This window comes from Bos grunniens, chromosome 23, assembly GCF_055505025.1.
Source record: "Bos grunniens cultivar Pamir isolate PY7600 chromosome 23, Bosgru_T2T1.0, whole genome shotgun sequence".
NCBI classification, from domain to species: Eukaryota; Metazoa; Chordata; class Mammalia; order Artiodactyla; family Bovidae; genus Bos; species Bos grunniens.
In genome coordinates, this window is record NC_141187.1 from 25405948 (window position 1) to 25422571 (window position 16624).

Below are 16624 nucleotides of genomic sequence, written 5' to 3' on the forward strand. Positions count from 1 at the left end.
GGGTGGCATTTCACTTTATGTAATTGGTGCCATTTTTCACAGGCTCTACTGCAAGCATTTCTGTTTTATAGGAAAACTCCTCTCTCCATGTGTTCAGACCCATCCTCCTACTTTGCCTCTTTTGATATTATTGTTGCCTTTCCCTCTGTGCTAACTGCATCCCAGGCAGCAAAGCTCATGCATGGCAAGAACGCCAGCTGACTTCAGATGACAACCCAGAACCTTTGAGGGAGGAGCCAGAGCAGGACTGTGAGGAGCCCAGAGGAGGAAACACCCTTCACCCCACTCAATCTCCCTCTCAGAGCTCTTGGTTCCCTGTTAATTTATGGTCACAATGAAGTCATGTGCTTTTCCAACGAAGGATGTGAAAGTCACAGAAAGCAGTTTCTGGCTCATGAAAGAGGCAGTGAACAGGTCTACATGTCCTGTGCAGCCATGGAACTGTAATTCTATGAATGTAGTGAAATCCTCTCGGAAAAGGTGATTAGCTCAAGGTCATACAGATGACAAGTGCATGCCTCTCTCCCCACAGTTCTTCCCACCCAGATTCCAACCTAATGAGAAGCCCCGGTTCCTATAAAATAGATGTCTAGAAGGTCCTCTGATAAGGTGTTAAGAGGCAGATGAGAGAAGATGAGGGAAGGCGAGGCATGTTTATAATGCCAATAACTGCACCTCCACAGAAAACAGTGCCCTGGAGTGTTTCAGACACAGAAAATAGAGAAATGTGCTCCTAGAAGAGTCAATAGATTTTCCAGAGGGTATACTGACCCCCAGCTCTCTAGTCCCAGATTGTACTGAACCTCACCACCAACAAAGCTTGGGAATAAGGAAAAGTAGGATCTTTTCATTTTCTGCATCTATAAAGGAGATAAAAGTCAATGAGTCATCCCAATTTAAGAGATGGCAAGGCATTCAGCACAGTGATAAGTAGTCTCAGCAAGATGGAGAAAAAGGAAAGATGTGGTACCTGAGCATTGTTGTGAGCTGTATGAAACATGCCCACAGGATAAGCATCCACAGACTCAAAAAGTAGAAGGGAAATTTTGCACTCTACTGATCTCACACTGAAGCTAGGCACAGGGAGGTAAAAATACAGAAACATCTGCTTATAAGGCTAGACATTCTACATTCATGTAATACTTTAATTCACTCCTGTACAATCCACAAAGAGAAAGTGGGGAGGGGTGACAGGAGGAAATTGGAGTGGAATAAAGTGGTGAGAAGATGGGAAAGATTGAAAGATGGTAAAGACAACTCCAGAGACGGCAAACCAGGTTATCTGTAAATCAGTCCCGACTCACTATGACAAAATATATGAAAAGCAAAACACTTGGATTTCTAGAAGATCAATGACGGAAAGGACTCTAGAGAAATCCTATCCCTTTATTTAAAAAAGGATACTTCAGACTGAGTTTCTCAGCCTAGAGCTGTTTAAGGTGGAGCTTCCTTTTATGCCACCAGAACAGACCCAAAAGCTCAAGAGGGATAAATTAGGAGCTTGGAATTAAGAAACACACTATTATATCTAAAGCAGATAAACAACAAGCACCTACTGCATAGCGCAGGGAACTATACTCAATATCTTGTAATAGTCTAGACTGGTTCCAGATCAGGAAAGGACAACGTAAAGGCTGTATATTGTCACCCTGCTTATTTAACTTATATGCAGAGTACATCATGAGAAACACTAGGCTGGATGAAGCACAAGCTGGAATCAAGATTGCCAGGAGAAATATCAATAACCTCAGATATGCAGATGACACCACCCTTATGGCAGAAAGTGAAGAAGAACTAAAGAGCCTCTTGATGAAAGTGAAAGAGGAGAGTGAAAAAGTTGGCTTAAAACTCAACATTCAGAAAACTAAGATCATGGCATCCGGTCCCATCATTTCATTGCAAATAAATGGGGCAACAATGGAAACAGTGACATACTTTATTTTGGGGGGCTCCAAAATCACTGCAGATGGTGACTGCAGCCGTGAAATTAAAAGATACTTGCTCTTTGCAAGAAAAGTTATGACCAGCCTAGACAGCATATTAAAAAGCAAAGACATTACTTTGCCAGCAAAGGTCTGTTTAGTCAAGGCTATGGTTTTTCCAGTAGTCATGTATGGATGTGAGAGTTGGACTATAAAGAAAGCTGAGCACCGAAGAATTGATGCTTTTGAACTCTGGTGTTGGAGAAGATTCTTGAGAGTCCCTTGGACTGCAAGGAGATCCAACCAGTCCATCCCAGAGGAAATCAGTCCTGAATATTCATTGGAAGGACTGATGCTTAAGCTGAAACTCCAATACTTTGGCCACCTGATGCGAAGAGCTGACTCATTGGAAAAGACCCTGATGCTGGGAAAGACTGGGGAGGAGGAGGGGACAACAGAGAATGAGATGGTTGGATGGCATCACCAACTCAATGGACATGAGTTTGAGTAAACTCCAGGAGTTGGTGATGGACAGGGAAGCCTGGTGTGCTGCAGTCCATGGGGTTGCAAAGAGTCAGACACAACTGAGCGACTGAACTGAATAATCTAGAATGGAAAAGTATCTGTAAAAGAATATATATGTGTGAGTGTGTTTGTATATACAATGAGTATGAGTGAAGTTGCTCAGTCGTGTCCGACTCTGTGCGGCCCCATGGACTGTAGCCTACCAGGCTCCTCCCTCCATGGGATTCTCCAGGCAAGAGTACTGGAGTGGGTTACCATTTCCTTCTCCAGGGGATCTTCCCGATCCAGGGATCAAATCCAGGTCTCCCACATTCCAGGCAGACGCTTTAACCTCTGAGCCACCAGGGAAGCCTTATATATACAATGTATGTATATATGTGTGTGTATATATATATTTATATACACATATGTATTTATATACACATATATATTTATATACACATATATATTTATAAAATGTGCTATAGGTGCTAAGTCGCTTCAATCACGTCCAACTCTTTTCAACCCTATGGACTGTAGCCTACCAGGCATCTCTGTCCATGGGATTCTCCGGGCAAGAATACTGGAGTGGGTTGCCATGCCCCCTCCAGGGGATCTTCCCAACCCAGGAATCAAACATGTATCTTTCATGTCTCCTGCATTGGCAGGTGGGTGCCACCTGGGAAGCCCTTTATTCAGTGTAGTACATTTCAAATAGTTATCAATGCTAAGCATTAACTTTTAAAAGATCTAAGCTTCTCTCTGCCCAAAACTTTTCTTTACCATAATACAGATATCTTGAAATTATATAAAATGTTATTGATAATTCATGCCTATTACAAAACAATGACTAAATACTAAAAGGCCTAAAACATTAATGGACCCTCACGTGTCTGACAGCACCTTGGGAAGTAGAAGAATCAACTATCTCCACGATTTCAAGTTGTCAGGGAATCCATGGTAATATGTATGCCACTATAAGAATTTTAGCTCTATATTTTCATAGCAGACACAATGGTAGTATAATTCCATTCCACGGGCTTCCTAGGCAATAACTGCACGAGACAGAGGAGGTGGCCCACTTCCCAACATCTTTATCCTTCCATTCCTATCATTTTGATCCAATCAAGCAAAAAAGAATGCCAACAGTATCATTAAAAAGACTTCTTGTCCATACATTTGAAAAACTCTCAGTTGATACCAATGTAATGTTTTAGGTGCAAGCCAGGCTCTGTGCCACCAACTCAACTCCCAGGTCAATGCAAGTTTCACTTGCACCAAATTACACCTCTTTCTACCATAGTCCCCAAGGTGTTCAGCCTTTATTTCTGGTTTTCAACTTCGAGATAAACAAATCACTCATTCCCATTCTGCAGATGAAGAATATCTGCCTATGGGCATATGGGGGCATATGAGGGGGGATAAAAATAAAGATTTGGAAACTATTCAGAACACAACCTCATTTTTACCTCAGAACCTACAGCCCCAAATAAGCCAAAACAAAAACCCCAAACCAAATAAAACACAAGCAAAAACTTTCCTGGCTCAGCGAGAAGAGAACGCAATTTGTTTTTTCCTTTACAGCTTGTCAGCACTTCTCTGAACTTCAGGGAATGTGCAGTGTCTGCAAATCTTAGGTGTCACCTTAAATGTATTTGCAACACCACCAGAGTTACCTTGAGAGAAATCATTGATCATCAAGTTGGAACACCAGGCAGAGCAAAGACCTATTTGCGAGCATCTGTGTTAAGCAGGGATGGTGGAGCAGGCAGGGTGTGGGGATCTTTCTAGCAACAGTGTCTCCTGGATGACAAAGACAAGAAGGAACTAGTTGACACCTCCCCAGAATGCCTGCTTCAGCAAACTAATCCTGGCAATAGGAAAAGACAGGTCCCTATCACTGACACTCTCTCCCCACTTTACACAGCTCTGTTTTCTCCAAAGAACTTACTCACCATCACTGAAATATTGTGTATTGTTCACAGTTACTTAAGCCCCAGTTGACTGTAAGCTTCAGGAGAACATCGTGGTTTTCTGCTGTATTCCAGTTACTGTTGTTGTTTAGTTCCCAAGTCGTGACGAACTCCTTTCAACCCCTTGGACTGTGGCCCGCCAAGCTCCTCTGTCCATGGGATTTCCCAAGCAAAAAAAACTCAAGTGGGTTGCATTTCCTTCTTCAGGGATCTTCCTAACCCAGGGATTAAACCCGGCTCTCCTGCATTGCTGGGCGTGTTTTTTTTACCACTGAGCCACTAGGGAAGCCCTTGTATCGCAGTACCTACAACAGTACCTGGCACACAGTACTTACCGCCAAAATATGTTTGAATACTCAACTCTTTTGTGAGCTCATAATCGCTAACCCATAATTTAAAATATTGTTTTCATAACTAAGATAATCTGATATGAAGCTGCAGGTTTTTTCTACTTTTTTCAGTGATCTTTTACATAGAAATGTTTTAAATTTTTATCAAACCAAATGTACAGACCTTTTCTTTTGTAACATCCCCCATTCTTTTACACATAAGACTCCTTTCTTTCATTCTGACACAAACAGCACTTCTAATGTGTGTTCTTCTTGATTTGTAGGATTTTACATTTGTATGTTAATCCTGAACTAATTTAGAATTTATGTTGGTGGGAAGTTTTCCATTTATCCTTATTTTTTATCTTAGCTTTGTTTTTTCCCCAAATAGTGAAATGACTTCATACCATTTATTAAATAACACTTGCTCTCCCAATTAAGAGTCTTGGCTATTTTAATAATTGCATTATAATATTGGGTGATATTTTGCATGGTGGCCAATTAAAATCCCAAACTTTCCTGAATGAGCTAGTGTAAAGGTATTTCTTTTAGATACATGTGACCTCATCCTTGTTCTTAAGGTGCTTGTGTTATCATTGAAAAAAGATATATAGCTTGGTAATTAATATAAAGCATGATTAATTCAATAATTAAAAGTATAAGCAAGGTACTATGGGAGTTCAGAAAATTAGATGGCTAACTCTGGTAAAGACTGCCTACCAGGTGAAATCCAGTGTGTTAATTACCTTTCCTTTTTTCAACCTGGACACTATATATAAATTAACACAGGCTGAGATTATTTCAGCTGATTATGAAACCCAAAAAATGCTCATTGTAGGAAAAGCCAACCACTTACAAATCCAGGATTACAAATAGTGCCCCTGACCTCTAAACTAATAACTCCTTAGGGAACAAAAAGGAAATTAAATTAGTTTGGCATGATTTGTTCTTACTGGGCTCATGCTTGCTCTCAGTGATCACTTCTTTTCTCAGTGCTTATAAACCCTTCACGATGATGAGATAACATCAGAAAGTACCCCCCCACACACACACACACACACACACACACTGCCCAGCACATCGATGACTCAAAGAAATGTCAGTAACACCTTCTGCCAGCAACTGGGACCCAGTTCACACCTAACTTTGTCCCTGTTAGAAAACCGGGCAATTCACCAGCCTCTATCTCCCTTCTGTGAACATCCTACATGCCATGATTTCTCTAACAATACTGATATTAGCTCGGTGCCTCATCCAGGTAAGTTATTTTAGCACTCTTGAGCTTAAGGAACTAGTACAGTCTGCAGACAGAACAAATTTGCAGAAACTTTCTTCATCTTCTCTTCCACTTGAATCTCTAAATCTCCCTAAGTAACGTCTCTTCTGAATTATAAGCCTGAAGACTATTCCATGACCAATGCCTCCTACGCCCCAGGCACAGTGCTAGACGTGTGACTTACAGTATCACTCACCTCACAACTGAAAAACCTACACATTACCCTCACTACTTTAAATTTCTGAAATATGAAATTTTAAAGATTATTCATAATGGCTAACGTTTTTGTGTGCACTTAACCGTGGCATCACTGACTCGATGGACATGAGCTTGGGTAAACTCCGGGAGTTGGTGATGGACAGGGAGGCCTGACGTGCTGTGATTCATGGGGTCGCAAAGAGTCGGACACGACTGAGCGACTGAACTCAACTGAACAGTATAATACATATATACATTATACATATATATGTAAATACATATATATATTATCTATATATATAATAACTGAATCACTTTTCTGTATAGCAGAAATTAACACTGTAAATCAACTATCAGTTCAGTTCAGTCGCTCAGTCGTGTCTGACTCTTTGCCCCATGAATCGCAGCACGCCAGGCCTCCCTGTTCATCACCAACTCCCGGAGTTCACTCAAACTCAACGTCCATCGAGTCGGTGATGCCATCCAGCCATCTCATCCTCTGTTGTCCCCTTCTCCTCCTGCCCCCAATCCCTCCCAGCATCAGAGTCTTTTCCAATGAGTCAACTCTTCACATGAGGTGGCCAAAGTACTAGAGTTTCAGCTTTAGCATCATTCCTTCCAAAGAACACCCAGGGCTGATCTCCATCAGAATGGGCTGGTTGGATCTCCTTGCAGTCCAAGGGACTCTCAAGAGTCTTCTCCAACACCACAGTTCAAAAGCATCGATTCTTCGGCGCTCAGCTTTCTTTACAGTCCAACTCTTGCATCCATACATGACCACTGAAAAAACCATAGCCTTGACTAGACGGACCTTTGTTGGCAAAGTAATGTCTCTGCTTTTCAATATGCTATCTAGGTTGGTCATAACTTTCCTTCCAAGGAGTAAGCGTCTTTTAATTTCATGGCTGCAGTCACCATCTGCAGTGATTTTGGAGCCCCCAAAAATAAAGTCTGACACTCTTTCCACTGTTTCCCCATCTATTTCCCATGAAGTGATGGGACCACATGCCATGATCTTAGTTTTCTGAATGTTGAGTTTTAAGCCAACTTTTTCACTCTCCTCTTTCACTTTCATCAAGAGGCTTTTTAGTTCCTCTTCACTTTTTGCCATAAGGGTGGTGTCATCTGCATATCTGAGGTTATTGATATTTCTCCTGGCAATCTTGATTCCAGCTTGTGCTTCTTCCAGCCCAATGTTTCTCATGATGTACTCTGCATACAAGTTAAATAAGCAGGGTGACAATAGACAGCCTTGATGTACTCCTTTTCCTATTTGGAACCAGTCTGTGGTTCCATGTCCAGTTCTAACTGTTGCTTCCTGACCTGCATACAGGTTTCTCAAGAGGCAGGTCAGGTGGTCTGGTATTCCCATCTCTTTCAGAATTTTCCACAATTTACTGTGATCCACAGTGAAAGACTTTGGCATGGTCAATAAAGCAGAAATAGATGTTTTTCTGGAACTCTCTTGCTTTTTCAACTATACTTCAATACAATTTTTAAAAAACAAATATTATCTCACTCAATCATCATAGACTCTATTCAACCTCCTTGCCTGCAGGAGCAGATGAATCTCTGGATTCAACAAATATTTATTGACCACAAAATAAAACAAAACCCTGCTCTTGGGGAGCTTATATCTTAGGGAGGTAAAGATAAATAAATAAAACAAATCACGTGATCTGAAAAGCAAAAGCAAGGGGAAGTAGAACAGAAGCGCCAGTGTGGGAGAATCTATTTCATATCGAGTGATCAGGGTCCAGCCTCTCAGATAAAAGATGGGAGCAGAGGTGGAGTATGAGCCAGAGGTGCTCTGAGAAAGGAGACGTGTGAAATGCTGCAAGCTCAGCAAGGAGCCCAGAGAGGGCGGCTGGGTCTGGAGGCAAGAAGTTTGCACAGCTCTGTTATCTTCTTGCTGAAGAAGGGCATTCAGTCATTTTTCCAACTGCATAAAGACCTCAAATTCTTCATGTCACAGAGAAAAGAATCAAGTAAAACATTCAGCAGTCTATAGCAGGGTTCACAAACTATAGCTGAAATAAAAATAAAGTTTTATTAGAACATCGGTTTGACCATTCACTTAAATACTGTTTTCTGGCTGTTTTCTGTTCGTGACAAAGACTCTATGGCCCACCAAAGCTAAAAGCTACCTGGCTCTTTGTAGAAAAAAATTGCTTACTCCTGATATATTCTGATGTATATAATCAGTATAATAATAATCACTGATATTGTCTAGGTACCTAAAATATGCTCAGAACACTACATCTATAGGATTCCTGGGTGACTCAGTGGTAAAGAATCCACCAGCCACTGCAGGACAGTCAGATTCAATACCTGGGTGAGGAAGATCCCCTGGAGAAGAAAATGGCAACCGATTCCAGTATTTTTGCCTGGAAAAATCCCATGGACAGAAGAGCCCAGTGGGTTATAGTCCACACGGTCGCAAAAGAGTCGGACACGATTAGTGACTAATCAACAACAGTATATCTATATTCCATCAGTACTGAAATATATTCAAAATAGAGCCTTCTACAATTAAAAATAAATAATTGTAATACAACTACCTAAGAACCTGGGAACTGGATAGCAAAAGACTATACACTGAAACACTGGAAACTGGTTCAATTCTCTTCATTTTCCAGTAAGCAATAAGCCAGGTCTCTGAAGGCTACATAAGGGCAAGTGGAAGTGAGTGTGTGTGTGTGTGTGTGTGTGTGTGTCATGGGCATGTACACATACACACATAAGGCCAAATCAGAAGACTGACAGATACACGCTAGCCTTTTCCACAGAGCTGACACGCTGCCATTTAACCAGCGAGCGCAGAGCACGTGTTTCTGTTCCCAGTCACTAGTAAGAGACAAGGTTAACATTTTAAGTGATGGACTACAGCATGTTATTTCCCCATGCAATGGACCCGTGACTGCACCACCTTCGAAAACACTTAATTTCAGTGATTGAATACACGGGAGCTCACTTTCCCTGCTATGAACCTTTTGACAGCTCCTCAGTTTCATGTACCAGGGGAACCTTTTTCTTCCTCCTTTTCTTTTCCCCTCCCCTTTATACCTGAAGGGAAGCAAAATGAATATGTGGTGGCAGAAAGAAAAGGAGGAAGCCAAGAGAATGAAAACCAGTTTGTAAGCATCCCTGTATTTTACAATAGCCGTATTCACTGCCATCTGCTCTAATTACTTTTAATGTTTGGGCTACCATCTTCATACAATAGAAATAATGATCTCCTCAAGGGCAAAAAAAAAAAAATGTTTTTTACAGAAACAAACAAAAGTTGATTACACTTAGCTTCCAGGCTAAAGAAGCATCAAGCTACTTTGTAATGAACAATCAATTAAGAAAGTGGGTAGGTTTCTGATGAACAGAAACAAATTGAGTCTTCTCCATGGTTTCCCCCCTCTTTCCTCCTTGCCCCACCACTTTGGAGGAATCAAGCCCACAGATCACAGAGGGCAAGGACATGCCCAGGCACGTTTCTAGGTCTGAGGTGAAGTGAAGTGAAGTGAAGTCGCTCAGTCGTGTCTGACTCTTTGCGACCCCATGGACTGTAGCCCACCAGGATCCTTGGTCCGTGGGATTTTCCAGCATGAATACTGGAGTGGGTTGCTATTCCCTTCTCCAGGCGATCTTCCCGACCCAGGGATCAAACCCAGGTCTCCCACATTGTAAGCAGACACTTTACTGTCTGAGCTACAGGTGACATCACATCGATTCCTTACATTTGGATCAGAACCAAAGTCAAGTCTTCTTCCAGTGCTTGTGTGGGCATCAGGCATGGCCAGCTTTGAGAAACACTGAGTATAGAGATAGGTAGTCTGCCAAGAGTAAAAATTCTCTCTCCTAAGTTCCCCAGAGACCACCTCAAACCTGAACACCTCATTGGAAGCTAGAACTAACAGCTCAGTAAAGCCTTCAGGAATGGAGGAACTTCCTGGTGGTCCAGCGGTGAAGGCTCTACACGTCCAAGGCAGGGGACTCGGGCTCCAACCCTGGTCAAGGAACTAACATCCCACATGCTACATAATGAAACCAAAAAAAAAAAAAAAACAGTTTTTAAAAATACAATTTTAAAAAAGCCTCCAGGAATGGAAAAAGACCACGCTGCTGCTGCTAAGTCGCTTCAGTCGTGTCCGACTCTGTGCAACCCCAGAGACGGCAGCCCACCAGGCTCCCCCGTCCCTGGGATTCTCCAGGCAAGAACACTGGAGTGGGTTGCCATTTCCTTCTCCAATGCATGAAAGTGAAAAGTGAAAGTGAAGTCGCTCAGTAGTGTCCAACTCTTAGCGACCCCATGGACTGCAGCCTACCAGGCTCCTCCATCCATGGGATTTCCAGTCAAGAGTACTGGAGTGGGGTGCCATTGCCTTCTCCGAAATAGACCATAATGGGTCCCTTCCCTGGCACTCAGGTTTCAGTGAAATGTGTGACCTTCAGAAAGACATGGAACAGACTGCAAGGCCAGCAGAACTTGACTTTCACAAAGGCCATGTCTAGAGACCTTCTCTAATCCCCAAATTTGAGCATACTATGTATATTAAGAATTCTGAGATATCCCCCAGGAGTCTTGATCCCCCTTCATATACATGCCACAGATATTTCCCTCCCCTGAAGTAGGAACAGAGCTGATGAACAGGATGGGATCTCACTCCCATGACTAGGTTACATCATACGGCAATGGTGAAGGAATTTTGCAGGTATAATTAAGTTCAGAAATCAGCTGACTTTGGGTTAGTCAAAGGGGATAGACATATAAGTGAGCCCTTAAAAGAGAGAGCCCTCACTGACTTTGAAGCAGCAAACTGCCAGCTTATGGAGAGAACCAGGTGATTAGGACCTAAGAGCAGCCTCAAGGACCCAAACTGGTCCCTGGCCAACAGCCAACAAAAATTGAGGCCCTCATCCTGTAGATTCAAGAAACTGATTTCAGCCAACAACCTGAATGAGACTGAAGGAAGACCTTGAGCTCAGGGTAAGGATGTAACTAGGCTGACACCTTAACTTCAGCCTTATGAGATGTTGTATAGAGACCCCAGCTACTCTGCTCCCAGACATCTGACCTGCAGAAACTTGGAGATAACAAACGGGCCTTGTCTTAAGCTGCTAAGACAGTGGTGCTGGGCAGAAAGTCAGATGGTTCTCCCACTGTACAAGTGACTCCCAGCACACAGGACTGGCAATACAGTTTTTCGGATTGTATGTTTTTTTGTTGTTGTTGTTCATTTACAATGCCAAGAAGTTTAAGACCTGAGAACTCATTTGCTCAGGAAAAGTTAAGACAGCTGAAGAAAAACAGAAAATGTCATAGGGCTGCTGTGTCTTCACAACCTTTCTCTATTTTAGGCTGAAGAAACGCAAAACCTTCCTGATCCTAAACACAACCATAATGCATGTCCTTCGGGAGAGACGAAGAATTTTTGAAAGCCCAGATTTCGACTAGACTTCTGAAAATAGTATTTTGAATATAATTGGTTTTAATAGCATTACTTTTTTGCTTGCATTGCTCCCCAAGGAGAGAAGAGAATCTGGCTTTTTATTCCCTTACTTAAAAAAAAAAAAGGCAACGCAGAGGAAAACCAAGCTCTGAAACCAGAGAAATCCATTCTGTACCTGGACATGCTATCTTCATCAATCTTGACTACATAACTCTTCCTGCATTCTTTAAGGATAGTGATTACCATACTTTTTAGGAAGACAAAGGAAATGTTAATTTAGGTTTTAAGATCCCCTGATATCAAAGTAGCATAATCTTTTATCATTAAGCATTCACGCATATATAGTCTGGCATTTGATGATGCAAAAGATGATTTTTCTTAATGCTAATGCCACAAAATTATCCGTCCTACTTGGGAATGAGGAAGCCCAGAAAGATTAAATGATGGATTTCAAAGCTGGGATGCCATCTTAAGGATCTAGAATTTGGGGAACTTGCCTGTTCCCTGCAGTCCAGATGTTTTTCTTATATACACTGGTTGTGTTGATTAAATCATCACCATCAGCTTCATGAACATTTACTGAGCACTCTCTATGGCGCAGGCATTATGGGACCCTTCCCTGGACCCACAAATGCATAACTGAATTTGTAAGCTCTTAGAGCCCAGCTTCAAGTGCATTGTTCCCTTCCCTCTAAACGCATCCGCCACACACTGTCCCTTTTCTGCCAAACCCTGTTTATTGGTTCCAGATGCAATGAATCATCTACTGACTTGAGCGACATTAGAGGTAAACACCAAGGTTAAAATGTAGAGATAATTGAATAATGCCAACTACCAGGAACAGCAGTCCAGGCAAAGGAAGAAATAGACCCAGAGATCTCAGATACAGCAGTCTGATGGAAACCCTCCACTCTCAGGATCAAAACCACATGCTATTTTGACATGATGGGAAAATGTCAATGTTTTATTTTTCCAAATTTTCATATGCCAGGTATCAGTATGGGTAGGTGTGGCAAGCCCAGTGGCAACATAATTTAAATGTCCCTGTGATTAAAAATAAAGCTTCCAAAAATCAACTAAACTGCCATCTATTTATTATCTCAAAGAAAGGTGCTCTCAACTGTTTTTTAAATATATATGTGTAAGTTATTGCTTTGACTGATGATAAATAAAATGAATGAAATATATGCATTTTTCCAACAAACTCTTCTTTAGAGAAAACCCCATAAAGAAAAATTTTCCAAAACCCTTCCAAAAAATCATAAAGTTCCATAGACTTTCCAGATAGCAAAATGCACTTTAATCATTTGCTTTCCAGTCACCTGGCATTCATTGTATACAATGCACATAATGTATAAACAGGGGTATATGTATAACATATACACATAAGTTTATACAAACACTTGAAAAACTGTCTTTATTGTGTCTTTAAAGGCAGAAAACTCAGAACCCTCAGCACATACTAAACAATCCACAAGCATAGTTATCACCCAAGAAGTCTGGACGTTTAAAAGCCACAAAGACCCCCATGAATGAGCCTTAAAGCAGCAGTAATCAACCTTCTAGGGATCCGAGACTGGACTAATTCAATAAGCAGTATGGGATCAGAGATCGTAACATAACACATGCAAAGCACCTTTCCAGGAGTTCTCCCAATTTGGGGGCATTATCCCTCTGCGGAAAATCAGGACCTCAACTGGCTGAGGATTAATTATTCACATAGCTCTTTTTCGCCTGAATCAAATAGAAGCTTCTTCTTTCCCCGTTTTCCCAATGGGATGAAATAGAGTTCCCAATAAGCCCGGATGGCGCTAGTGGTAAAGAACCCATCTGCCAATGGAGGAGATGTAAGAGACACAATTCTATCCCTGGGTAGGGAAGATCCCCTGGAGAAGGACACGGCAACCCACTCCTACTGGCAAGATTACTTCTTGCCTGAGGAATCCCACAGACAGAGGAGCCTGGTGGGCTATAGTACAGAGAGTGGCAAAGAGTCAGACATGACGAAAGCAACTTAGCATGCGTGCACAAGGAGCTCTTCTCAAATTTTCCTGATGGGCCAATCAACATGCATTCAGAACTTCCATGGTGGTTCAGTGGTTAAGATTCTGCTGCCACTACAGGGGACACAGTTTTGACCCTTGCTTGTGGAGCTAAGATCCCCATAAGCTGCATGCGGCGGCCAAAAAATAATGCATTTTTGGTAGGTATGAGCCATATCAATGGATGCCATGAAAAAGTTGGCAAGCACATGGCACAGCTTTCCATATTCCCCATTTCCTACTTCTGGACAACTCCTTCAGGTGAAATTTCCTTTGCCTAGGATCTATCCAAAGGAATTTCTGTTGTTTCAGAAAATTGAGAAAAAATTCACTTCACCTCCTTATCAATCACGTAAAGAAGAAAGAAATAACATTTCCTTGTTACTCATTCCTCTTTCTGGGGTAAAGGGCAACCCACTCTAGTATTCTTGCCTGGAAAATTCTATGGACAGAGAAACCTGAAGGGCCACAGTCCATGGGGTGGCAAAGAGTCGTACACAACTGTGCACACACACACAGCTGAGGTGGGAACGTAGCTTTTCCTCTGCCAGTCTTTAAGTTTTCACTTGAGCAACCCAAAGCAAACCTAAACCTTCGTTTAAAACATTTTTAAACCTTTGAATATGTTGAGAACATTTATAGACAATGTAATAATGGACATAGATCATTGACACCTTGCCTAATTCCTCAAACAACTGAGAGGATAAGAAGTACCCAAAAGAATTGATGCTTTTGAACTGTGGTGTTGGAGAAGACTCTTGAGAGTCCCTTGGACTGCAGGGAGATCAAACCAATCAATCCTAAAGGAAATCAGTCCTGAATATTCATTGGAAGGATTGATGCTGAAGCTGAAACTCCAATACTTTGGCCACCTGACGTGAAGAACTGACTCACTGGAAAAGACCCTGATGCTGGGAAAGATTGAGGTCAGGAGGAGAAGGGGATGACAGAGGATGAAATGGTTGGATGGCATCACCGACTTAATGGACATGAGTTTGAGCAAGCTCTGGGAGTTGATGATGGACAGGGAAGCCTGGCATGCTGCAGTCCATGGGGTCGCAAAGAGTCAGACATGACTGAGCGACTGACCTTACTGAAAGGATGTTTAGAGGCAAGAGCAGAAGATAAATGAAGTTAATCTTCTTCAGACTAAGCTAGAGATTTTAATTTTAAAGACAGAACTTAGGTCAACATAATTTACATAAAAGATGCTTCTTTGTTGTTATATAGAGGAAATCTTCATGACGTTTGGATTTGGAAATGATTTCTTCACTGTGATACCAAAAGCACAACACCAATAACAAAACTAGATAAACTGGACTTCATCAAATTAAAAACTTTTGTATATCAAAGACACTATCAACAGAGTGAAAAAGGCAACCAACCTGTGTAATAGAAGAATGGATTTGCAAATCATGTATCTGATAAAGGATTAATATCCAGAATGTATAAAGAAATTCTGAGTTGCAACAACAACAAAAAAACCCCCAAACAACCCTATTTAAAATTGATTGGGGCAGGGGCATGGGGGGGAACCTCCTCGGCAGCTCAAGGGTTAAGACCCTGTCTTCCAATGGAGGGGTACAAGTTCTATCCCTTGTTGGGGAACTCAGATCTTACATGCCACTCAGTGTGGTCAATAAATAATAATAAAACTCTTCAAAATAACAATAAAAATGGCCAATGGACTTAAGTAAACATTTCTCCAAAGATCTATAAATAGCTAATAAACATATGAAAAGATGTTCAACATGACTAATCATTAGGAAAATGCAAATCAAAACCACAATGAGATGTCACTTAACAGTCATTAGGGTGGCTATTAGTTAAAACAAAAACACAAACAAAATAACAAGTATTGTGCCTTGCTGGTAGGAATGTAAAATGGTGCAGCCCCTTTGGAAGTGGTATGGCAGTTCCTCGCAACATTAAACATTGGTGTACCATATAATTTTGACCATTCCACTTCTGTTTTTATACCTGAAATAACTGAAAGCAGGGACTCAAACAGATATTTGTATATCCGTGGTCATAGCATCATTATTATAAGCCAAAAAGTAGAGGTAGACAAAGCGTCCAACAGATGAATGAACAAAATGTGCGAATCCATACCATGGATGAACCCTGAAGACATTAAGAGGTTCAGGGATTCCCCAAAGCTGCTCAGAAGCTCATAAGAGAAGTAAGCCAGCTACAAAAGGATAAATATTATACGGTTCCACTTAGATGAGATACCTATGTTGCCACATGCAGAGACAGAACGTAGAATGATGGTGCTCAGGATCTGTGGGCAGGTAAAATGGGGAGGTAGTGTTTAATGGGTATGGAGTTTCAGCTTGGGAAGACAAAAATGTCCCAGAAACAGACAGTGGTGATGACTGCACAACAATGTGAATTATTTAATGCCACTGAACTGCACAATTAAATATGGCTAAAACAGTGAATTTTATATTATGCATATTTAACTACAATTTAAAAACTGATGGGGTGGGGGAGATGTTTCTTTGTGTTTAATGAGGAATTTTAGAGCCTCCTGTCTCCTTTTTTTTCAGATGATGGCACTAGAGCTCAGAAGGTTAAATGACTTTTTCAAGGTTCTAAAACCAGATAAAGGAACGCAAAACCAAAAATGAAAATAAGGCTCAGCATTGCCTTGCTGCTCTGTGGAGAGTGGGTTTGTCCCCTTGTTTTTGTGAGTGCATGTGCCTGAGTGTATCCATGAGTCCTCTGTGCTTTCTAGTCCCTGGTCGCCTCCCCACTCCACTCACCTCCTCCCTGCATGATGGCGCACAGAAATCTCCTGCAGCTCCCCAGACATATTCTGCTACTTATCTCCAACCTCCAGTCCTGGAGGTGGACCTCTATAACTTTCGTCCAGAAGACCTTTCTACCCTATTCTAGCAGGGAAGCGCTTGCTCAGTCTTCAAAAGCCAGGT

At 41.6% G+C, this 16624-nt stretch overlaps 1 protein-coding gene across 9 annotated transcripts in view; it reads right to left on the reverse strand.

Annotated features, from left to right (window-relative positions):
- Positions 1-16624, reverse strand: part of PKHD1 (PKHD1 ciliary IPT domain containing fibrocystin/polyductin) — a 443740-nt gene that overhangs the window by 312273 nt on the left and 114843 nt on the right. The gene's annotated exons all lie outside the window — the stretch shown is intronic.